General features: G+C 42.4%; 2 pseudogenes; one reads left to right on the top strand and one right to left on the bottom strand.

Annotated features, from left to right (window-relative positions):
- Positions 1–8,526: 8,526 nt before the first annotated feature.
- On the top strand, positions 8,527–15,658 carry LOC123830418 (annotated as a pseudogene).
- Positions 15,659–19,911: 4,253 nt separating this feature from the next.
- On the bottom strand, positions 19,912–20,030 carry LOC123830873 (annotated as a pseudogene).
- Positions 20,031–24,262: the final 4,232 nt, after the last annotated feature.

Here is a 24,262-nt window from a genome sequence, read left to right as displayed (position 1 = left end):
AGTTATTCCCCACAACAATGTAATCTCAACAATTAGGAAAAGACAAAATGGCCATCTATTGGTACACTGGTTAAATAAATTACGATACATCCATATACACGCACAACAAAGCATTAGTCAAAATAGAGTGTGGACTCTCTTTAGGTATTGATTTAAAACGATCTCTAAGATACATTGATAAGTTTTTTAAAACCAAGCACAAGGTTCAAGACATGTGTATGGTATGTTACCATCTAGATAAGCAAACATAAAGGTATGTGTTACGATATCTGGAAAAACTGACAAAATTTGTGGTGCCTAAAAAGGGGAACTTGGGTGGCTGGAAAATAGAGGAGGGAGGAAAATATTTCATTGAATACTGTTTCATGTCTTTCGAATTTTGAGCCTTGTGAATAATTACCCATTCAAAACAAACAACAAATGAAACAGCCAGCCCTGGCAGGGCTCTCAGTATACGCTATCAAAATACCACAGTCTAACCAAAGCATTAGCAGAACAAGATTAGACAGATGGATAAGCTTAGCCATGAGGGTCCCTCCCCACAAGTCTGCCTGTTCTTGTGTATTGTCTCAGGACATTTTGTCTCAGCAAAGACCTGTGGAAGCATTTGATAACACTAGACTTACAGTCTTAGACAGGTGCTGGTCTGAACTTTCTGAGCGCCTGCTGGGTGGGCCCTGGCCCTGAAGCATCAATGAGACTTCCCAAAGTAGGAAGCCAGGGACCTGGTGCCAGGAGCTTAGAGGCAACTGGAGGAGACAAAACTAATTCAAGCGGAGACTGAGTTAAGAGACGGAGAACTGCAAAGAGAGATTGGGGTGCTGATTGCCAAGAGACAACAGGTCAGCTAAGCCAGAGAAGAAGGGGATCTGCAGTGGACCAGGAAGTCGGCCTGGGTCTGGGAACCAAAGGGGCAGCAGGCCCATTTACCATTGCTCCCATGATCCACTTTTGTGCTTCCAGTGTCTGCAACTGACTTCTGCAATGCTGGGGGGTCTGGTCCCCAAGGGGGCTGCACTCTTGCCAGGCGATACAACAAGAATCCCATTGAACTACAAGCCACAGTTCCTCACCAAGGTCCTATTGATGACAGGAGGCAAGAATAATTGGCTCCGGGTGCCCTAACTGGTGTGGCTCAGTTGGTTGGGCATTATCCTGAAAAGTGAAAGGTTGCCGGCTCAATTCCTGGTCAGGGCACATGGCTGGGTTGCAGGTTCAGTCCCCAGTCAGGGTACAAGAATAACTAACCCTGACCAGAAAGAGGCAGAGCTGAAACACATATGATCAAAACACCAGGCAAGCTACAACCTGCAGAGGTAATCCATGAGGGGCATTTAGAGTAAATAGTAAAGGAGGGAGAAGGTAGTACCACTTGTAACCCAGAGATCAGCTGCAGCAGTGGGGGCTGTAGTTGTCCAATAACCTCCTTTCCTGTTTACCCTCAGAAAGCAGATCCTTGGAGGAGCTGCTCCCTGGCCCTGTGTGGAAAAGCACATTTGTGTAGTACAAGGGGATGAACTGAAGTAGCCACAAGAACATGCCCCTCAGATCTTCATCTGTGGGAGTATCTGACCATCAAAACCTCCCACAGGTGGCTGAGCTCAACAGGATCACTAAGGCAGGCCCATATCCAAGAGATTGGGACTCCTCTGACAGGCAACTTTGGCTCAAGGACTCCTCATCGACATAGCCAAAACTTTCTTAGAACTTTCCTTCCTCCCTTCTCCTCCACACAGGTAAGACCTATGACACAGCCTGAAGCTCTCCCAACCTCATTTTCACTGCCAGTTTTTTTTTTTTAAGATTTTATTTATTTATTTTTAGACAGAGGGGAAGGGAGGGTGAAGGAGAGGGAGAGAAACAGCAGTGTGTGGTTGCCTCCTACATGCCCCCTACTGGTGACCTGACCCACAACCCAGGCACATGCCCTGACTGGGAGTTGAACTGGCGACCCTATGGTTCACAGACCAGCACTCAATCCACTGAGCCACACCAGCCAGGGCTCCTGCCAGGTCTTTTCAATGTAAATTTCTTGGTGCCTAACCTCAGCTATTGCCATTGTGTATAAAACTTAGTTCTGAGCTTCCTGGCATCAAAAGAAAAATACTGGATTATTGTATGGTAGTCATTAGTGAACTTCATCAAATACTTTTAGTTTCCCCACTTCCATGCACATTGTTAGGACTGTTTCCTTGAGCCATCAAAACCAAGGAAAGTCTGATAACCTCTCACAGCAGAGAAGATCCTAAGGAGACATGGAAACCCAATGTAATATGGTAGTGGTCTCCCGAATGGGATCCTGGACCAGAAAAAGGACATTCGGTAAAAATTAAGGATATCTGGATAAAGCATGGGCTTTAGTTAATAATTATTTATCAATATTAATTCAGCAATTGGAACAAATATACTATACTAACCTAAGATAATAATAGAGAGGAAATTGGGAATGGGGTATATGGGAACTCTTTATATAAGTCTAAAACTACTCTGAAAAATAGTCTATTTAAAAATTTTTTAAAGATAACAAAACACCAATGCTACACAGATGTCAACATTCTCTTCATAATGCTATAAAAGTTAACAGAATCTTTTTTTTAAAAAAAGATCAAGTGTATCCTGATACATAAGTAACATAAGAAATATGCTGGTACATAAGAAAATTTGACACTGGATCTTTATGCCAGCACTGGTGTTCACTGTAATAGGGCATTTTTGTCTCCTACTGAAATTTTGTGTTCTTCATGGCAGGACTGTTCCCAGGGTGACAGCTTCACTTGGTGATGATAAATGGAACATTAGGGCCAGAAAGCCAACTGGCCAGGTGATCCCTTAGGAATACACAGAAATACCTACTAATAACAATCCTGGCTAATACATAACATTTGCTATGTGAGCATTTCAATGATTAAAAAACATGCTTATGGGGTAAATACTATTATTTCCTCACATTAGATTATGGAAACTAAAGCACAGAGAATTTTAATAACTTGCTCAAACCATGTAGCAAGTAAATGGCCTAACTGGGATTTGAACCCAAGACAGCTAGCTCTAGACTCTATATCTAGACACTAGCATAGTGTGAGGAGCCAAATTGTAATAGAGAACTTCATAATACCTTATGAAATCAGGGGAAAAGGGAAGCTGGAGGCATGTTTTATACCAGTCTGATAAGCTGTCTCAACCCCACGACTTAGTGTGTTTGTAGAAGAAGTATAGCATAACCATCAAAAATGTGGACCCTGGCACCAGACTGCCAGAGCCCAAATCCCAGCTCTGCCACTGACTGGCTGTGTGATCGAGGCAGGCTCCCTTCTGTGGTAGGCAGAAAGAATAAGGACCCTTCCAAAGATGTCCTTGTCCTAACCTCCAGAACCTGTGAAGATATTAGGTTACAGAACAAAGGAGAATTAAGGTTGCTGACAGTATTAAGGTGACTAATCAGCTGACCTTAAGGTAGGGAGATTGTTCTGGGTTATCCAGGTAACCTAATATAATCACAAGGGTCCTTCCTAGTGGATCAGGGAGGCAGAAGAGAGATTCATTCCGTTAGAATCAGAGAAGGAGATGTGACAGCAGAGCAAGGATCGGAGTGATGGTATATGAGAACTCGCTCCATCATGACTGACTTGGAAGCTTGAAGGCGACCGTGCGCCCAGGAGTGCAGGCAGCCTCTAAAGGCTGGAAAATGCAAAGAAACAGTTTTTTCTGTAGAGCCCCCAAAGGAACCAGCCTTGATCACTGCTTGATTTCAGTCCAGACAGGCCCGTTTCAAACCTCTGGCCTCTAGAACTATGAGATAATAAATTTATGTCTCTTCAAGCCACTAAGTTTGTGGTGTTTTGTTATAGCAGCAATAAAAATCTAATACACTTTCTCTATGCCTCAGTTTCCTCGTCAAATGGGGAAAACAAAATTATCTCATAAGGTTATTGTGGTGATTAAAGGAGAAAGTGTAGGTGAAACTCTCAGAGGAGTGCCCAGTATAGAGTAAGTTGCTCAATATATGTTGGAAAAATAATAAATATAAGTAACTGAGAGGTGGGACCGCAATAGGTGCTAAAAACATTAGGTAAAATGTTGTTCAGGAACAGGATATTAAAGTGGTGACCAAGGGTTACCCCATAGTTTACATTCTAATTGCAAAAGGGGAAGTGCCTTTACAATGGAGAGATCTGGCAACTACCATCTGAACTCTGTCTTCAACCATAAGATCACCAACGGTGGGACAACCTGCTGTTGATCTCCCTCCTGGTAAGAGGCTACATGAAGTACATCACCTCTGAAATACTTCTTACCAGAATAGTTACCCCAAATCTAATCAAGCTATAGAGCTGACTTTCAGTTTGCAAGAAATGCAAGAAATAGAGGAAGAAGTTCACTAATGTGATGAAACATTGAGACAAATCCTGAGTGTGGGGACAGTGTACAACTTGTCCCTTTAAAAAGTCTGTGTCATGCCTTGGCCAGCGTGGGTCAGTTGGTTGAGTGTCATCCCTTCGAAGAGAAGGTTATCAGGGCATATGCCTGATCAGGGCACACACCTGAGTTACGGGACCCAGTCCCCAGTTGGAGCACGTGTGAGAGGCAACCGATTGATGTCTCACTCGCTCTCTTTCTCCCTCCCTACCCCTCTCTCTAAAAGTAAATAAATAAAATCTTAAACCAAAATCTGTGTCATGAAATCTAAAAGGTTGGGAGGGAAGTGTTTGTCTCCTCCCCAGGGTGATACAGGAGCCTGATCCTCTCCCATCTGTGATGCTGCCGTCACTAACACGCCTCCTATATAAGGAAGGGGAAGAGAGTGTGCAGAATCTGCAGGCTGGCTTTTAACAGGCCACCCTTGAAAGTGGTACACATCAGCTTCCACTTGCATTTCTTTGGCCATAATTTCATCTGACCCCTACCTAAGTGCAAGAGGGCTGGGAAATGTGGCTGGAAGCCTGGGGAAAACAGGAAAGGTGTTCGGTGAGCAACTAGCCAGTCTCATCACACACACAACACCACTGACCCTCCTGTGGTGCAGGTCTCAGCCTGGCTTCTGCCAGACAATCCTGAGCCAGGGACATCCTCGGTCCCATGCTATTCTTTGGTCTGAGATGCACCAGCACCCAGTGTCCTACTTTCTCCCCTCATCCCCCACAGCCAGTCAGTCACCAACTATGATTGTCTCCACCCTTAACATATCTTTAAATGGCAATCATCTCTCTGACTGAAACTTGCAGAATTTAATGCATCAGCCTCCTGTATGGCCTCACTTTATGAAAGGCTTCTCAGCAAGCTTATATTTTTGTACAATTGAGCAAAGAAATAAATGGACAAGGTAACATGAGACTATGACAGGTGCTGTGAAGGAACCAGAGGCTGAAGTGATAAAGAACGACTATTTGGGGTGGGGAAGAGCAGCTAATTTATTTAAGGCAGTCAGTGATGGTTGCACTGAAGAGGAAACTATAGCAATAATATTGCCCAGAATTGTTCAGAAAAGCAGTATATCCATTTTAGTGTGCTGTTGCAGAACCCTGCCCCTCCCGCTTCAAGTGGTAGATTCTATGTTCTCTGCACCTGAACTTGCACAGGTCTTTTATTTTTTTTTATTTTTTAAAGATTTTATTTATTTATTTTTAGAGAGGGAAGGGAGGGAGATAGAGAGAGAGAGAGAAACATCAATGTGCAGTTGCTGGGGGTCATGGCCTGAAACCCAGGCATGTACCCTGACTGGGAATCGAACCTGCGACACTTTGGTTCGCAGCCCGCACTCAATCCACTGAGCTACGCCAGCCAGGGCTGAAGTTGGACAGGTCTTTTGACTTGCACAACTAATAAAGTCCAATGGAATTGATGCTTTGTTACTTCTGAGGCTATGTAATGAAAGACAATACAGCTTTCACCTGAGTCTTTGGGGACATTTTCCTAGGAACCCAGCTTCATGAACAACCAAGGCTCCCAGTCTGCAGCCCTGGCTTAGCTCATAGATGACTGTCAGCACCAGCTTGCCAGCCATGGGAGCTAGCTGTCTTGGAAGCAGATCTTCAGTTCTCAGTTGTTTTGCCCCGGTTGATGCTGCAGGGAGCAAAAATGCATCTTCCCATCAAGCCCTGCTCAAATTACAGATACATAAGCAAAACAGATGACTGCTGTTTTGAAGCCACTGAGCATTGGAGGGCTTCATTACAGTGCAAAATACTGAGCTGAGGCCTAAATACTGAGGAGCCTGCCACAAGGAAATCTTCACAGAGCATCTTAAGCATTACCAACAAAAATCCCATGGCTCTAAGATGAGAGCAAGCTTGGCACACCAAAGGAACAGACAAGGCCACATGGCTGAAGGGGAGAACAGTAAGGCGTGTGACTGCAGAGAAAGGCTGCAGCCACTTTGTGCAGAGTCTCATGCACCATGATCAGAAGTTTGAAATGTATCCAAAGTTCAGTGGCAGCCTTTGGAGGGTGATGAGCAGGGAATCTGGCCTGTCCTTGAAAGGTGGCTCTGGTTGCTGTGAGGACCGTGATCTGTAGCAGGACATGAGTAGAAGCAGGGAGACCACTTAGCAGACCACTGCAGTTGTTCAGGATGAGCCCAATTGTCACAACATGGTAAAGAAAAGAGGATAGATTTGGGGCATATTTTAGAGAGGCAGTAGGCCTTGCTGATAGATGGGATGAGGGGTGAGGGATAAGGAAAAATAAAGGCAAACTTCTGGGTTTTTCTCTCAAGCAGCCAGGTGAGTAATATTGTATTACTGGCTGGATGGGGAAGGCTTGGGGAGGAATTAGGTGGGGGTGGGGAAAACTTCTCTTTCCTTCAGGATATACAGTTTCTGTGTGGTTATAGAAAGAATTCAAGCTGGTTAAATAATTCTCACTAAGCACTTATGAGAAGGCGAGTACAAAGCTTCTGGCTCAGGTGGGAGTGGAGATTCTAGTGACTACTTGGTTTAAGAATTCCTGTCTTAGCCATGGCTGGCGTAGCACAGTGGATTGAGCTCGGGCTGCGAACCAAAGTGTCGCAGGTTCCGATTCCCAGTCAGGGCACATGCCTAGGTTGCAGGCCATGACCCCCAGCAACTGCACATTGATGTTTCTCTCTCTTTCTATCTCCCTCCTTTCCCTCTCTAAAAATAAATAAATAAAATATTTAAAAAAAAACTTTGCTCTATTAAAAAAAAAAAAGAATTCCTGTCTTGCCCTGACTGGTATGGCTCAGTGGAATGAGTGCTGGCCTACAAACCAAAGGGTCACTAGTTCGATTCCCAGTCAGGGCATATGCCTGGTTTGCAGGCCAGGTCTCCAGTAAGGGGAGGAGGTTGTGAGAGGCAACCACACATTGATGTTTCTCTCCCCCCACCCCCTCTAATAAATAAAATCTTTTAAAAAAATAGTTCTCTAAAAAAAAATCCCTTTGTATTTGTTTGCCTATATAGCTTTAAGAATCTCTATGCAGAGTGTAGTTGTTATAATTACTATGGCAAAGATCCCAGTTGGAAGCTAAAACACACCCAAAGGAGGAAATTGATCTCAACATGTAGGGGATCCAGCCAAGCACTTCCCCCAAACCACACTTCCTTAGCCAGTCTGGAGAAGAGTGCCTGAGTGACCAAGAGGAGGGAACCAGGCCTTAGGTGCTTACTGAAAGAACAGCTAAAATGAGTTGGGGGAATAGCTGAACTTTTGGAAGGACTTTCGTAGAAGGCAGACCTATGCTATTGGAAGTAGCTGCTGTATTTTCCTATGGGGAGATGGAGCAGGAGGGGGTAAGGTGTGGCCCAAGAGGAGAGGAAGAAATCTTAGGCCAGGCCATACCTATATGCCTTCCTTACCTTTCCTCTCCAACACCAGTTCAAAGAGTGTTCCCAGTCCATTCACTACCCTCATTCTAGAGAATGCAGCCCCAAAGCTCACCAGGAAACTGCTCTCTTCACCTGGTCTTCAGCAAGGGTCATTCACCTGTTTCTTGGAGATCCCTTTACGTGGCCCTGAGTCGGACTGATCACCAGAGGGAAGCACAGTAACAGAAAAAGGAGGGGTAATCACAACAGCAGGGACAAGGCACTCAGTAATCTTTGCTGATCCCCAAGGCAACTCAGAGTCCCAATTCCACTGACTTCTCTCTCCTGCATTTTTCCTTTAAATTTTTAAAAATTGATTCTAAAGAGAGAGAGAGGAAGGTGGGAGGAGAGAAAGAGGGACATCGATCTGTTGCTCCACTCATCTATGCATTCATAGGTTGATTCTTGCATGTGCCCTAACTGGGGATTGAGCCCACAACCCTGGCATATCAGGGATGACACTCCAACCAACTGTGCACCCAGCCAGGGCTCCCCTGTATTTTTTCATATTTGCTTCAACTTTCCTCCTGTTTTCTCCTCTATAGGCCCACAGTACTTACTATTTAAATACTGATCCTCCCCTTCTATCCCCAAAATATAGCAGGGGGTCTCAAATTTAAACATGAGCCCCCAAAGAGCCAATATAACTCATATCTGTGCATTGCTTCATTTATTAATTCACTAGTTACTGAGCTCCTACAGTATGGTTGTTAAGGAGGCTGTTGCAGCAATCCAAGTGAGATGTGATGGAGACTTGACCAGTATGGTAGTACTAGTGGAAATAAGTGATTGGATGCTGGATATACTTCGAAAGGTAGAGCAAACAGGATTCCCTGAAGGACTGGGCATGAGGTATGAGAGAAAAGAAAGGTACTTCCAAGTTTTTAGCCTAAGCATCTGGAAGGTCTGAGACAGGAAACACTAGAAGACAAACAAATTGAAGAAACTAAAACAAGAGATTGATTTGGGAGCACATTAAGTTTGAAGTGCTTATACGGCATTTCAGTGGCAGAATTCAGTTAGCAGTTTGGATTTCTGACAATGGTCCAGCCTGGAGATTAAAATGTTCAAAACCTTAGCCTGCCTTTCTATACTTATAAGCAAAAAGAAATGGTGGAATCAGAGGGAGCCTGCAGGATTTCAACCAACAACTATCAGGAAGTATAAAACTAACCAAGAGACCTAGAAATGTGGTTGGCATTGCCTGACAGAGTTAGAGAATGGCTTTTCTCAGAGACAAAATGAAATCATGTACCTAAGTATACTTTAGAGCTTCTAAGCTCCTTTCCAGATGGCACCATCACTGACGGTGTCCGCAGTAGTCCCCTGTCCATAGAGACTTGTGGGAATAATCTTACCCCTGTAAATACCAGTGGCCTTACTAGATCCCTTCCTCCTACGTCCAATATCACTATTAAAATCCAAATACCCTTTCCTCCTTCAATAAACTTCTTTTATCCTTCATTCCTTCACCTTGTCCTATCCCTTCTCCTATTTACAAAATAAAGCTGCCATGCATGTTAATGAAAACAAACAGAAGGGAACCCAGCAATGACCAACCTTAAATTTCTTATACATGTTTTTTCATATTCAAAAATGTGTTATTTTAAGATGTTTGCTGTCAGTGTAATTATTGTTCTTTTGTTGGTTATTTGTTTTTTCTCTCTGGATGCTTGGGTGTTCTTTCTTTCTCCCTAGGGTTTTTTTTTTTTTTAACTGACTTTATTTTTTAGAGTAGTTTTATTTAATTATATCTTATTGACCATAGCTGTTACAGTTGTCCTGATTTTTCCCCCTTTGCTCCCCTCCACCCAGCACCCTTTATTCCCTCAGGCAATCCCCCCACCATTGTTCATGACCATGGGTCATGCATATAAGTTCTTTGGTTACTGCATTTCCTCATGGTTATTCTGTAACTACCTATTTGTACTTCTTAATTCCCTCACATCTTGACCCATTCTCCTCCTCCCTCCTCCCATCTGGCAACCATCTAGTAACTACTTTTCTTTTGCTGCTTTTAACATTCTCTCTTTATCTTTAAAATTTGGCATTTTAATGATGACGTATCTTGGAGTGGGCCTTTTTGCATCCATCATAATTGGGACTCTCTGTGCTTCCTGGATTTGCATGTCTATTTACTTCACTAAATTAGAGAAGTTTTCTTTCACTATATTTTCAGATAGATTTCCAGCTTCTTCCTCTTTCACTTCTTCTGGCATCCCTACATGATGAGAATGTTGGACCTCTTGAAGTTGTCCCAGAGGCTGCTTATACTGTCTGTGTTTGGTATGTGTTTTTTTTTTATTACTTTTCATCTTCCTGTTCTGCATGGTTGTTTTTTGCTTCCTTATGTTCCAAATCATAGATTTGATTCTCAGCTTTATTGACTGTACTGTTGTTTCTCTGCAAATTGTTCTTTAATTAGTGTATCATTCATTTCTGAGTGAATCTTTTTTATGCTGCTGAGGTCTGCACTAAGTTCCTTGAGCATCCTTATGACCAGAGTTTTGAACTCTGCATCTGATAGATTGCTTATCTCCATTTTGTTTAGTTCTTTTTCTGGAGTTTTGATCTTTCTTTGATTTAGACCATGTTTCTTTGTCTCCTCATTTTGGCAGCCTCCCTGTGTTTTTTTCTATGTATTAGGTAGAGCTGCTTTGACTCCATGTCTTGGTAATGTGGCCTAATGTAGCAAGTGTCCTGTAGGATCCAGTGGCATAGCCTCCCCTGTCACTTAAGCTGGGTACTTGAGGTATGTCCTTCATGTGGTCTGAGTACACCCTCCTCTTGTAGTTGAACCCTGGTTGCTATTGGTAGGTCAATGGGAGGCCAGTCAGCTGCAAGGGCTGGCTGTGACCACTGACCACCAACCTTCAACTGTGGAGGAAAAGTTGTGCAGGGGCAGGGTGGTGGTGCTTCAATATGGTCTGTACCTGTCCGTTGGGTATGCTGGCCCTTGGATTTCCCTGATGGTACAGGCCAAGGTCAGCCCCTTCCTGTGTTTTTCCCAGGCATCCTGTCTGGTCTGTAAAGCAATCTGAGATGGCTGCTACTTGTTCTTGGCTTGGAGATTCACAGGTGAAGCCAAGCTGTGAATCTAATCTGGCTGCCACTAGGGCTCACTGAAGCCAACTGTTGCTTGTTTGATGGGATTTAGAAACTAAGACCAGCCATTCTTCTGGAAAAGCAGCTTGGGTATGCCTGTAAATTGGGTGGGGCAGAGCCTCTGGGAATCTCAAGGTGGGGGGGTCTAACACTGTGAGCCAGGTCATTGGAATCTCAAATATGGCACTGGCTTACCTGCTCTGTGGCGAGAGGGTTTAGCAAAGGGACAATAGCCTCTGCTCACCATGAAGCCAGACATCAGTTTCTCCCTGTATGACACTGGTACCTTTCAAGCTGCTACCCCAGTGCTGGAGCTCAGAGGGAGTGAGTCTGAGTAAGTGAGTCCATGTGTGGGTTCTTTAAAAGGAACTGCTTGTGGCTCCAGCAGTTTCTTCCCCCTGACTCAATCCCCACTGTTTTTTTTTTTGCAGCCAGAAATTATAGGGATTTATCTTTCTGGCACTGGGGGGCATGGTGTGGGTTTGGGACTCCTTGCTCCCAAAATATGCCTCCCAAATTTTTATACACATGGTTATAGGACCTGCCCATTCTGCTTCTGCATTCCTCCTACCAGTCTGGATGGATGTGGTTTCTTTAATTTCATACTTGTCAGACTTCCATTCAGCTCAATTTTTTATGTTCCTGAGTGATAGTTGTTCTTTATTTTAGTTGTGATATTGATGTGGCCATCGCATTCAAAATTACTGACTGAGTACAGCAATGGATATGCATCACATACTGCATCAAGCATGAACATTCCTCTGCAGAAACTATTCACATGATTCAGAAGGCCGTGACTATGGGCAACTGGTGATTGGCAACTTCATCACAATAATGTGCCTGTTCATGCATCATATCTCGTGCTGAGTTTTTTGGTGAAACATCAAATCACCCAGGTGACTCAGTGCTGCTACAGCCCAAATTTGGCACCCTGTAACTTCTGGCTTTTCCAACAACTAAAATCACCTTTGAAAGGGAAAAGATTTCAGACTGTCAATGAGATTCAGGAAACTACAACAGGACAGCTGATGGTGATTGGGAAAACTGCATGAGGTCCTAAGGTGCCTACTTTGAAGGGGACTGAGGCATCATTGTCTTATGTACAATATTTCTTGTATCTTGTATCTTCTTCAATAAATGTCTCTGTTTTTCATAGTACATGGCTGAGTACTTTCTGGACAGACCTCATATGAAAGACCCTTGGACATGGACAATGTGTGGATTGACTATGGAAGTGGGGGTCTGTCTGAGTGGAGGGAGGCAAAGGGGAAAAAGTTTGAGACAACCGTAATAGCATAAACAATAAATCATTGATAAAAAAAGAAAATTGCAGTAAGAGTAGATCTTCACATATATTCCCAGAAGTGGAATCACTAGGTCATAAAGTAATTCCACTTTTAATTTTTTCTTTGTCATTACCCTTTCACATTTTAATTATGGTGTGTCTCGGTGTGGCCCTCTTTGAGTTCCTGTTGTTTGGGATTCTCTGCATTTTTTGGACTAGTATATCTATTTCCTTCACCCAGTTAGGGAAGTTTTCTGTCATTATTTTTTCAAACAGGTTTTCAACTTCTTGCTCTCGCTCTTCTCCTGGCACACCTACCTGTGTTGAAAATGTTGGCATGCTTGAAGTTGTCCCACACACACCTTAAATTATTCTCTCTTTTTTTTGGATTCTTTTTTCTTATTGCTGTTCTGATTGGGTGTCTTTTACTTCTTTAATTCCAAATTATTAATCTGATTCTTGGCTTTGTCTACTCTACTGTTGACTCCTTATAAATGATTTTTTTCTTTAAGATTTATTTATTTTTAGAGAGCATGAAAGGGAGGGAAAGAGAGAAGGAGAGAAATGTCGATGTGTGAGAGAAACATCAATCACACACCCTCAACTGAGAACCCGGCTGCTACCCAAGCATAAGCCCCAACTGAGAATTGAACTAGCAGCCTTTCAGTTTGTGAAATGATGTCCAACCCACTGAGCCACACCAGTCAGGACCCTGTAAATTATTCTTCATTTCATTTAGTGTATTCTTTATTGCTGACTTATTCTTTTTATATTTTCTATCTCCATTTTTACATTCCTATCTCTTTGTTGAAGTTCTAAGCTTCTCTATCCTTTCCCTAAATTCACTGAGCATCTTTATAATCATTGTTTTGAACTCTGCATCTGGTACATTCCTTGTCTCCATTTTGCTTAGTTTGTTTTCTGGAGTCTGGTTCTGTTCTTTAATTTGGGACATGTCTATTTGTGTCCTCATTTTGGCAGCCTCCTTGTGTTTGTTTCTATATATTTGGTAGAACTGCTAGATCTTCAGGTCTTGGTAGAGTGGCCTTATATAGTAGATGTCCTGCAGGACCCAGTGGCACAGCCTCCCCTATCACCCAAGCTGGCTACTCAAGGTGTGCCACTGACATGGGCTGTGTGCACCTTCCTGTCATAGTTGAGTCCTTACTACTCTTGGCAGATCAATGGGAGGGATTTACCCCACAGCCAGTCAGCGTCAAGGAGGATTGCTATGCAAACTACCATGGAGGATTGCTATGCAGGGGCTGGACCCCATGGAGTAGAACTTACTTCACAGGGGCTCAGGTACCCACCAAGTCTACCCCACGAGTTCATGGAACTGGTTGGTCTGAAGCTGCCCACTGCATGCATTGGCTCTGGGGCCTCCTGTGAGGTGCAGGCAAAGGTCAACAGCCTCCTGTGCCCTACCTAGGGCCACCCAGACTGAGCTACAAAATGGGCTGCTATTTGTGCTGGGCTTGGAGGTGACAGGGAAAGGCCAAGCTGCAAACCAAGGCCTGCTGCCACTAGTGCTGGGTCCAGGGCCACTTAGTAAGAGGTACAGTATACAGAGGCCAGGTGCTGCTTGTTTGAGAGATTTTAGGAAAGTCAGCAGATGAGCCAAGACAAGCTGTCTATATGGAAAAGCCACTGGTGTTGTGTAGGCTGGCAAGTTGGGTGGGGCAGGGTCTCAGGGAATCATCAGGGCAGAACCAACCATATTAGCGAGATTGATAGAGACTGAGATATAGTGCCTGCCTGCCAGCTCTGCTGTGAGAGGGCTCAGCAAAAGAATAATGGCCTCTGCCAACAACTCTGTCTGGGAGAAAACTGCCTCTCCAGCTCTCACCCTGATACCAAACAATTTGGTTCCTCCCTGTACGTCCCTGGTGCCTTTGCTGCCCCAGCAGTGGAGCTCTGAGCAAGTGAGTCGGGGGAAGTCAGTGGTTGAGCCCTCTAAGAGGAATGCCTGGGGTTCCAGCAGCCTCCATCTCACTCAGCCACTTTCCCCACTGGTTTTCACAACCAGAAGTTATGGGGACTTCTCTTCTCTGCACTGGAACCCTGGGCTGAGGGTCCTGATGTGGAGCTGGGATCACTGGCTCTTCAGGCAGGAACCCCACAGCTGAGATACCCTTCCCAATTTTTAATTACCACACTTGGGTGTGAAATCAGCCCATTACGTGTCTCTACTCCTACCAGTCTCTTCTGTAGTTTAGTTGCAATTTTGATGTCATTGTGGAGGTTTCAAGTACTATGTTTACTTATGCCACCATCTTAGCTAGAAGCCCCATAGTTTTGCAGAATTTATTTACATTTTTCTAGAATGTCATATATTTGGAATCATACAGTTTATAGCCTTTTTGGATTGGCTTCTCTCAGTAGTATGCATTTAAGTTTCCCCCATATCTCTTTATGACTTGTTAGTTCATTTCTTTTTAGAGCTGAATACTCCATGTACTGTGTACAATATACACATTGTTTTGATGCACCACTGTTATGCACTCATTCACCTACTGCCTTCCATAGCTGGTTATTCATCTGGGTTGCTCTCTGGATGCTTTGATATAGTCTCCCTGTCTTTGGTCTTCTGCAGTTTTCCTATAAAGAATGTAGTTGTGGCCCTGGCTGGTATGGTTTAGTGGATTAAGTGACAGCCTGCAAACCAAAGGGTCCCTGGTTCGATTCCCAGTCAGGGCACATACCTGGGTTGCAGGCCAGGGCCCCAGTTGGGGGCGCTTGAGAGGCAACCAGACATTGATGTCCCTCTCCCTCTATTTCTCCCTCCTGTTCCCTCTTTCTAAAAATAAACAAATAAAATCTTAAAAAAAAAAAGGAATGTAGTTGTGGCTTTTCCTCCTGATCCTCCTCCCTGTGAGTGCACTCTGGCTGTGTCACCAGCACTGTCATCATCTCCTTCCAGCCGCCATCCTGATCATCTACTTAACTTCATCAGCTATGATGAGGTGTTCTCTGACATCTACAAGATCTGGGAGATAGCTGATGGGCTGTGCCTGGAAGGGGAGAGGAAGATGGTGTGGGAAAGAAGGTTGTGGTGATGACTCACTCTTGCTGGAAATGCCTCCACTGAAGCCCTGGAGGGCAAAGGTACTGAAAACACAGCAATCACTGGTGTAGATATTACCGTGAACCTCCATTTGCAGGAAGCCAGCTTCACAAAAGAAGCCTACAAGAAGTACATCAAAGATTATATGAAATTAATCAAAGGGAAATTTGAAGTACAGAGACCAGAAAGAGTAAAACGTTTTATAGCAGGGGTGCAGAACAAATTAAGTTCATCCTTGGTAACTTCAAAAACTATCAGTTCTTTCTTGGTGAAAACATAAACCCAAGTGGCATGGTTGTTCTGTGGGACTACCATGAGGATGGTGTGCCCCCACATACAATTTTCCTTAATGATGGTTTAGACATGGAAAAAGATTAACAAGGCTGACAGTTGGGATCTATCGCGTGTCATCATAAACGGCTGCTGCTTTTCATCCCCACACCAGGACTAGCACTAGCATGATGTTATCGTGAGCTCTTCCTTTATTTTAACCTCAATTTATTTGAAGTGGAGGCATTGTTTCCAGGAAAACGTGTCACGAAGGTTGTCTAAAAATAAAATGCGCTTACACGCATTTGACAGAATGCCTTTTAGCTTGATCCATCTTTAAATCCATCCTGTGTAGTGTTCCTGCAGAAGTTAGAGCCTGGCTATAGACCACTACTGTAAAGCATAAGACTGTCCTCAGATAATTTCTAGTGAAAACTACTTCTGGAACTGGAATATAAAAATCAAGAATCAAAATCTTTTAAGTCTTTTTTAAAGATTTTATTTATTTATTTTTAGAGAGAGGGGAAGGGAAGAAGAAAGAGAGGAAGAGAAATGTCACTGTGTGGTTGCCTCTTGCACATCCCCCACTGGGGACCTGACCTGCAACTCAGGCATGTGCCCTGACTGGGAATCGAACTGGCAACCGTTTGGTTCACAGCCTGTGTTCAATTCACTGAACTACACCAGCCAGGGTAGATCTTAACTCAGTGTTGAAATAAAGGGAAAGACAATATTCACAGCAGAGCCAGCATTTGAAGTAGATTCCTTAAACATTGTATCATCTACAAATGGAAGTATCTAACTCTGGAAAAGATTACCAGAAGCATAAAAAGAGATTAATACAGTTGGAAAAGAAGAAAAAATGTAGGCATGGGTTTGTTTTTACTTTTACATTTTTATTTATTTTTATTTTTGAGATTCATTCTGATTTCTGAATCAGAGGATTCATATTTTACATCAATTCTGGAAAAGTTGTCAGGCATTTTGTCTTTGAACAATATCTCTTTTCCATTCTCCTTATTCTCTTTTCTTCCGGAACCTAGTTGTCTGTATGTTAGACCTTCTCACTGTGTCAGTCACGTTTCCTACCATCTCTTTGTTTCTCTGTATTTCATTCTGAGTAATTTCTGCGAATCTATCTCCTAGTAATTAACTCCTTCTTCAACTCTATCTAATTTACCTTTTGAAATGTTTATTTAGTGTTTTATATTTTTTTATTTTAAAAGCATACAGCATAAAATTTACCATCTTATCCATTTTTAAGTAGGTGTACATTTCATAGTGTTAGTCACATCATTGTGTGACCAACCTGCAGAACTTTTTGATCTTGCCAAACTTTGTGCCCATTAAACAACATCTCCTCATCCCACCACCACCTCCACAACCATGGTTCAACTTTCTGTTTTTACGAATTTAACTGCTTTAGGTACCTCATGTAAGTGAAATGATATGGTGTATGTCTTTATGTCACTGGTTTGCTTCACACAGCATGATGTCCTCAAAGTTCACCCATGCTGAAGCATGCAACAGAATTTCTTCCTTTTTAAGACTGGAGAATATTCCATTGTATGTATAGGCAGCATTTGTTTATCCATTAACCCGTAAGCGGGCATGGGGTCATTTCCATGTTTTAGCTATAGTAAATAATGCTGCTATAAATATGAGCGCAAAAAAATCTCTTGCATGTGCCACTTTTCATTCTTTTGGGTATATACTCAGAAGTGAGATTACTGGCTCACATGATAATTCTATTTTTAATTTTTTGAGGAACTGTTTTCCACAGTGGCTGTAACATTTTACATTCCTACTAATAATATACAAAGCTTCCAATTTCTCCATATCTTCATTAACACTTATTTTCTGTATTTAGGGTTATGTGAAGTTTCTTTGGGACAGAATAAAGCACAATTGTCTTGAATCAACAAACACAGACTCTTCCATTTTTAAGTTCCTCATTTTTGAGGGAAGTTTCCAACCACGCCACTTGTGGTTAATCGTTCATTGGCCAACCTGAGATCCAGACTTCTAAATGGTGAGCTTGATTGATATGTGAGTGTAACTCGTATGACATTATTTCCCCACAGCCTCTGGAGATCAGCCTCAGAGAAACTTGAAAATAGAACTCAGGAGAAAAGTTGGGAGAGGAACAGACTCCTGAGCAGCGGAGGACCACACTGACTTCCGCAGGGTGAACACAGACTAGCAGGTCCTTTGAACAGGTTTCCCTACTCCCTTCCCCTCCAAGGATAAGAATTCCTCTGCCCCCCGCAAGAGAATGGAGGCCTGCTGTCCCCATGTGGAGAAGGATCCCAATCAGATAATGCATTCAGACTTGAGAAAATTGTGACTTTCTTTGGTGGAAGGTACGCTGCACTAGGACTCTGGAACTCAGAACCTTGGGTTTCAAGCACAGCACCCTGGTGCTGGTGCTGTGGCTCTGAGGCTATGTGACATTAAACAAACTTCCTCCAGAAATTTCCTTTTTCAAGGAATACCACTGACTCACCTGCTCTGGACCCAAGGCTGAGACAACTCAAGAGTTCTCTGAATGCCCATTCTTGTTCAACTGTTCATTGCTTTTTTACCTTCTTTATAGTAGAGTGGAAAATTCACCTTTATGAGAACATTTGCTTTACTATATGTTTTTCTCCAACACAGCAAGCCATGCAAAAATATGACTGTGTGTGACCCCCACCCGAGGAACTATGTAGAAATGTAATGACTCGTGCTACGGTAGTGAGACTGCTGCGTGGGAAGTGGGGAAGATACGCAGGGCAGGAGAGTTTCTTTTTGAAAAGTTAGCTCAACATTGTTTTTATTGTTTCAATTTAATGTTAATATTTAAACACAAATTTAAAATTATATAATAGATTCTTATAAATTATTCAAGTTTAGGTAAGAGAACAAAATGTGAAAAGCCCACCCACCTGTCTTCCACCACCCAGTAATTTATTTCCCATTGTTATAGGTCAGCTAGCCCAGGGAACAGACTCAGACAAATCTGTGAGCAGGTGCTCTTGTCACTAGACAGGGGACCTGGCTTTGAGCGGGTCTGCCTAGGGCCAGCTTGTAGTGTGTGGCTTCTTGACTTCATGTAGGAGAGATTTCACAGCAGAAGTCCAGGTGACTATGAGGGTGCATTAATTAAAGCTGAGCTGAGCACAGTGAAACAAAGAAGGGATCAGCATAGAAGAAACAGCAGGAGAGCCTAGGCTGAGCTGCCTTAGCTCACTGGGAAGTCAGAGAAAAGGGGGCCTTGGGGCCATGTTCAGGGGATGAGCTTGAGACAAACGGCTGCTGCCCACTGCTGCCCTGGTTGCCAGTCTTATGGGGACCCTTAGAATGTGGGAGATACGTGCCTGTGGGGGGAGAAGAGGCGGAGGGAATAGCTCAGGCTACTCCCCAGAGGGAGAGCTCATGCTGCGTCCTTTGTCTTGAGGATTTTATCTCTCTTTTGCGGGAGGAAATTTTAGGGGAGGTCTCAGGGGAAGGTTTCAAAAGAATATTCATCAGTTTTCCAGGTGTGTTTTTTCAGGGTCCTGGTCTCATCTGATTGATCAGTGCCAGGAAAAGGGCTTGCTAGTCATTGCCCCTGGTCCTGGCTTCAACCACCTGATTTTGCTGCTTTTCTGGGCCTGAAGCTGAAATACAACTGAAGCCAAGATGTTATCCCTAGGGAGGTGACCTTTTGTATCTTTCAGTATATTTCCCAGCCAGTTTGTTCAGCTGTCTATCTCAGTTTCCCTGTTTCACTTTTCCTGGCTTACTGGCTTGTCTTAGTTTATTGAGAAGTATTTTCAGAAACAACATTTGTAAGGGAGTGAGACAAGAGATATTAAGCATAGAGTTGCCTAAGCAAATGCAGTTGCAACAGAGGCTGTAGCCATCCCCTGGAGAGCTGTGAAGCTAGGATGGTCCTTAAGAACTGTCTCAAACTGAGGCAAAGGGGACCTGTGTTTGTACTGTTTAAAACCAGTCATTGGATTCAGTCTGTCCCCAGGGAGACAGCTGAGGGCAATGCCTGGAGAGGCACTCTGCGTAAGCAGTCAGCAGACAACATTCCTGGCAACTGGGTGAAGTGCCGTGGTGCTGAAGAGATGCCTGTGGACAACACCTCAGTGTCCAATATACCTTAAATTCCTATTTTCCTCCCCAGAAATGAAAACCATGACAGTGAAGTGTGTGTCCCTCCAGACCTGTGTTTTTAAGTCACGTGCATATGTTTTCATACACAGGTGTATATGTAAATAACTTTTCTTTTTCCACTTCAAGAAATTCTTAAGATATGCATTGTCCTATTGCTTTGTTCACTTGTGCTGAGAATCTTTCAATTAGGGTACAAATAACTCTCTCTCTTTATAACCGTACAGCATCCAATATTCCCAGGTGGTCTCCCATCCGAGTACAAACCAGGCCCGATCCTGCTCAGCTTCCAAGATCAGATGAGACTGGGCGCATTCAGAGTGGTGTGGCCATAGACTCTCTTTTATAAAAACAACGATTATATTCCATATTGTGGGTGTATAATTTCATTGAAAGCTTTTTGATGTTTATTGTAATGATCATGTGATCATCTTCAAGGCTATCTACTTCTCAAGATTACTTGAACTGAAAATGCATGAATCACAAAAACTAACATTTTTAAAACTGATCATCAATGAAAAAAGTTGTCTTATCCAATAGCAAATCATAGTAAAAGACAATAGTAATTGACACAGTAAGGCATTATTGACAGGAATAGACAGATGATAAGGATGAATAGAAAACCCCAAAACAGACTCTACATATATATAAATATATATTTAGTTTATGATAAAGATGGCATTTTCAAATAAATGAATTGGAATGAGTTTTCAGTGCATGGTATTGGGCAACTGAATATTTACAAATTAAGTTATATTCTACCTCACATTGTATGCAAATAAAAATTTCAGACATTTAAAAGTGCAGTATAGAAAAAACCGTAAGTGTCGCTGGCCTTGGGCATCATCCTGCAAAGCAAAGTGTAACCTGTTCAATTCTCAGTAGGGCACATGCCTGGGTTGCAGGTTGGGTCCCCGGGTGGGGGTGTGTGAGAGGCAACCAATGGATGTTTCTCTCACACATCAATGTTTCTCTCCCTTTCCTTCTCCCTCCCTCACTTCTCTATGAAAATAAATAAATAAATAAAATCTTTAAAGAAAGAAAGGAACCGTAAGTATTAGAGGAAAATATAAAACTACTATTGTAAACATGGTTTATAATGGAAAGTTTTTCTTTTCTTTTTAAGATTTTTATTTATTTATTTTTAGATGAGAAGGGAGGGAGAAAGTGAGGGAGAGAAACAGCAGTGTGTGGTTGCCTCTCACATGCCCCCCACTGGAAACCTGGCCTGAAACCCAGGCATGTGCCCTGACTGGGAATCAAAACAGTGACCCTCAATCCACTGAGCTACACCAGCCAGGGCTGTAATCGGAAATTTTTCTAAGCATGAAATGAAACCCAGAAAACAAGAAGAACAATTCTGACAGTTTTTCTTGCATAAAAATTTAAAACTTCCGTGCAACGAAACACACACAAAACAAACAAGATTAACATACAAGTGATAAATTGAGAAAATGTATTTGCAATGCATTTAATCAAAGAAATCACTAATACATAGAATATACAAGCAATAAACAAGAGACGGTGACAAATTACTAAAGATATGAAGGGAAGCAGATTTTGCCACCCCAAAACATGACTTTGGGATATTGATTACTTCAAGTTGATTATTTTTGAGAAACAAAAGACTCAGAAAGTTTGAACTTCCCCCTACCTGCCTAAAAGAATTTAGAGAGCCTGTTCTGGGAAGGGAAGGGAATTACTACCATAGATAACTATAGTATAACATGAACTAGTGTGTCATGGACAGGGGGGAACTAGCAAGGCCTGTTTGATCCAAGTTCTCTATGTGTCCCAGTGTTAATGGTCCAGCAAACATTTATCTACCAAACATTTGATTTTCTATCTCCATGTAAATTGTCTTCTTGCCCTTTGAAGTCCCAAACCACTATCCCCTTCCTTCTCCTTAACTAAAGATGGCTATAAGCTTTAACTGCCCCATCTGTCCTCACTGATCACATTCTTATGGAACCCCCATATGCACTCGTGTAATAAATGTGCCCATTTTCTCCTCTTAATCTGTGTCATGTTGGTTTGATTATTAGTCCAGCCAGAATAATTTAAATAATAAAGATGTAATTTATGGATGAGGTACAAGTATTCAATAAAGACATCAAAAAATTACTATCCTTACTAGTAATCAGAGAAATGTGAATTAAAACAACATAAAAAATAAATAAAATACTCCTTGTAAAAACACTTTGGCATTTATAAATAGGTTCTTCCAATCCACTACAAACTGGCTTTTAGCCTCCTCATGCCACTGAAATATCTCTCCCTCTCTGTCTCTCTCTGTCTCTCTCCATTAAAGAATTCTAAATCCAAAAAGAATGATAATACAATTTGTGGGGAGGTATAATTACCAAACATTTAAACACCCAGTAATGTCCATTCCTGGCAAAGCTATGGGAGAATGAGTGTTTTGTTTTCTTGCTGACAGGAAAAGAAATTGGCAAACCTGTGGAAGGGCAGTTTAGTAAATTCTATCCAAAATTTAAGTGGATATATCTTTGGCCCATAAATTTTACTTCTTTAAATTAATCCTAAAGAAATGTAATAGTGCAAAATTGTAACAGTGGAATATTATAACCCACCCCACCATTCTTTTGACATTGTTTCTTTATTTGGGGGATGCTGACTAATACGTAGCTTATAGAGGAACAGTATGTTTGTATAAGAATCCTAGGAACTAACTTCAGAAGTTAGATTCTGACCTTTATGCATCCCAATTCTGAAACATACTGACCTTCATTTGCAAAGCCACAATGACTAAACCAGGATGCTGCACGCCAGACAGTCACTTGCCTTATCAGATGGACTGTGCTGGTCTGCACATAGAGAACTTTCCAACCCCCTCCCTTGATCTCTTTGTTCTGTTCCTCTCTCCCTACTTTAAAAAAAAAAAAAAAAAGCTCTGCCTCCACTGAGAGGGGAAGATGAGCTTTGTGACAAGAGTCCCCCATCTTCCAGGTGGTCGGCACCTGAAAATAAACCATTTTCCTTTACATCAGCACCTGCCTCTGGGTACTGGCTTTCGTAGCAGCAGGCAGCCAAACCTGCTTTCTGTTACAGAAATACACATGTATACAGGGAAGTCCATGCAATATTCTTGAATGCAGTAGAGTTTGTAATCACAGAACATTTGAAATGACCTAAACATTGATTAATGACCACATTTACTCAAATTACAATATCTTTATGCTCCCCTGACTGGTGTAGCTCAGTAGATTGAGTGTGGGCTGCAAGCCAAAGGGTTGCCAGTTCAATTCCCAGTCAGGCCACATGCCTGGATTGTGGGCCAGGTCCCCAGTACAGGGCGCTTGAGAGGCAACCACACACAGATATAAAAAAAAGAGAGAGAAAACATTCCTTTATGCTATAAAATACTAAGCAGAAAATTAAAAAGAATGAGGTAGAGCTGACTTTGAAAAGTCTTCAATACATAATTTTAAGAGAAAAACTGATCATATGTTCAAATGTATGTATTCTGCCCTGGCTGGTATGGCTCAGTGGATTGAGCGCTGGCCTGTGAACCAAAGGGTTGCTGGTTTGATTCCCAGTCAGGTCATGTGCCTGGGTTGTGGGCCAGGTTCCTGGCAGGGGGCACACGAGAGGCAACTACACACTGATGTTTCCCTCCCTCTCTTTCTCCCTCCCTTCCCCTCTGTCTGAAATAAATAAAATCTTTTAAAAAAATAAATGTATGTATTCTTATTTAACTACATGTATGCATGCATGTATACACATACAATAAACTTTTAAAAAATATTTTAGTTAGCCCTGGCTGGTGTGGCTCAGTGGACCAGACTGCAAAGGAAAGGGTTGCTGGTTCAACTCCCAGTCAGGGCAAACGCCTGGGTTGCGGGCCAGGTCCCCAGTAGGGGGCACGCAAGAGGCAGCCACACATTGATGTTTCTCTCCCTTTCTTTCTCCCTTCCTTCTGTCTGAAAATAAATAATAAATAAAATACTTTTTTAAAGGATTGAGAATCCAACCAGGAACCCTTTGGTTCATAGGCAAACACTCAATCCACTGAGCCATACCAGCCAGGGCTACAATAAACTTTTATCAGTGGTTATAAACCTGGGAGGGGACTGATATTGGCCCTTGGGTAAAGTGGCACTTTCACCTACATGTATTTTTTTGTATGACTTAAAGATTTTACAATTAGCCTACATTATTTTGGTGATTCTAAAAACAATAAAAAAGGAAAATTAATACCATTGGTAGGGTAATACAAAAAAAGATATAAAGAAGAAAAATCATCTGTAATCCCATCATTAAGAGAAGACCTTTGTCAAAATTTTAATGTAAATCTTTTCAGCTCCTTTTCTGTGTATAACTAATTTTTAAGCTAGTTGAGATATAGACTAAACAGTATTCAAATTGTTTATCCTTCTTTTTTCACTTTAAAATTCTCTAGAAGTGATTTAGTCTGGAATTCTCCCTCTTCCATTGAAGTCACTATCTTCATTCAGGCTCTGCCTCTGGGTTCAAGTCAATGCCTCTTGTTCTTGCAGGACTTTCCCCTGCTGATCACTAAGTTTTAAACTCCAGATCCTAGGCACA

This window comes from Phyllostomus hastatus, unplaced genomic scaffold (genome assembly GCF_019186645.2).
Source record: "Phyllostomus hastatus isolate PE091 unplaced genomic scaffold, TTU_PhHast_1.1 phas_scaffold_129, whole genome shotgun sequence".
NCBI lineage: Eukaryota > Metazoa > Chordata > Mammalia > Chiroptera > Phyllostomidae > Phyllostomus > Phyllostomus hastatus.
Note: the sequence above shows the minus strand (reverse complement) of the source record. Positions and strands in the feature narration are given on the sequence as shown.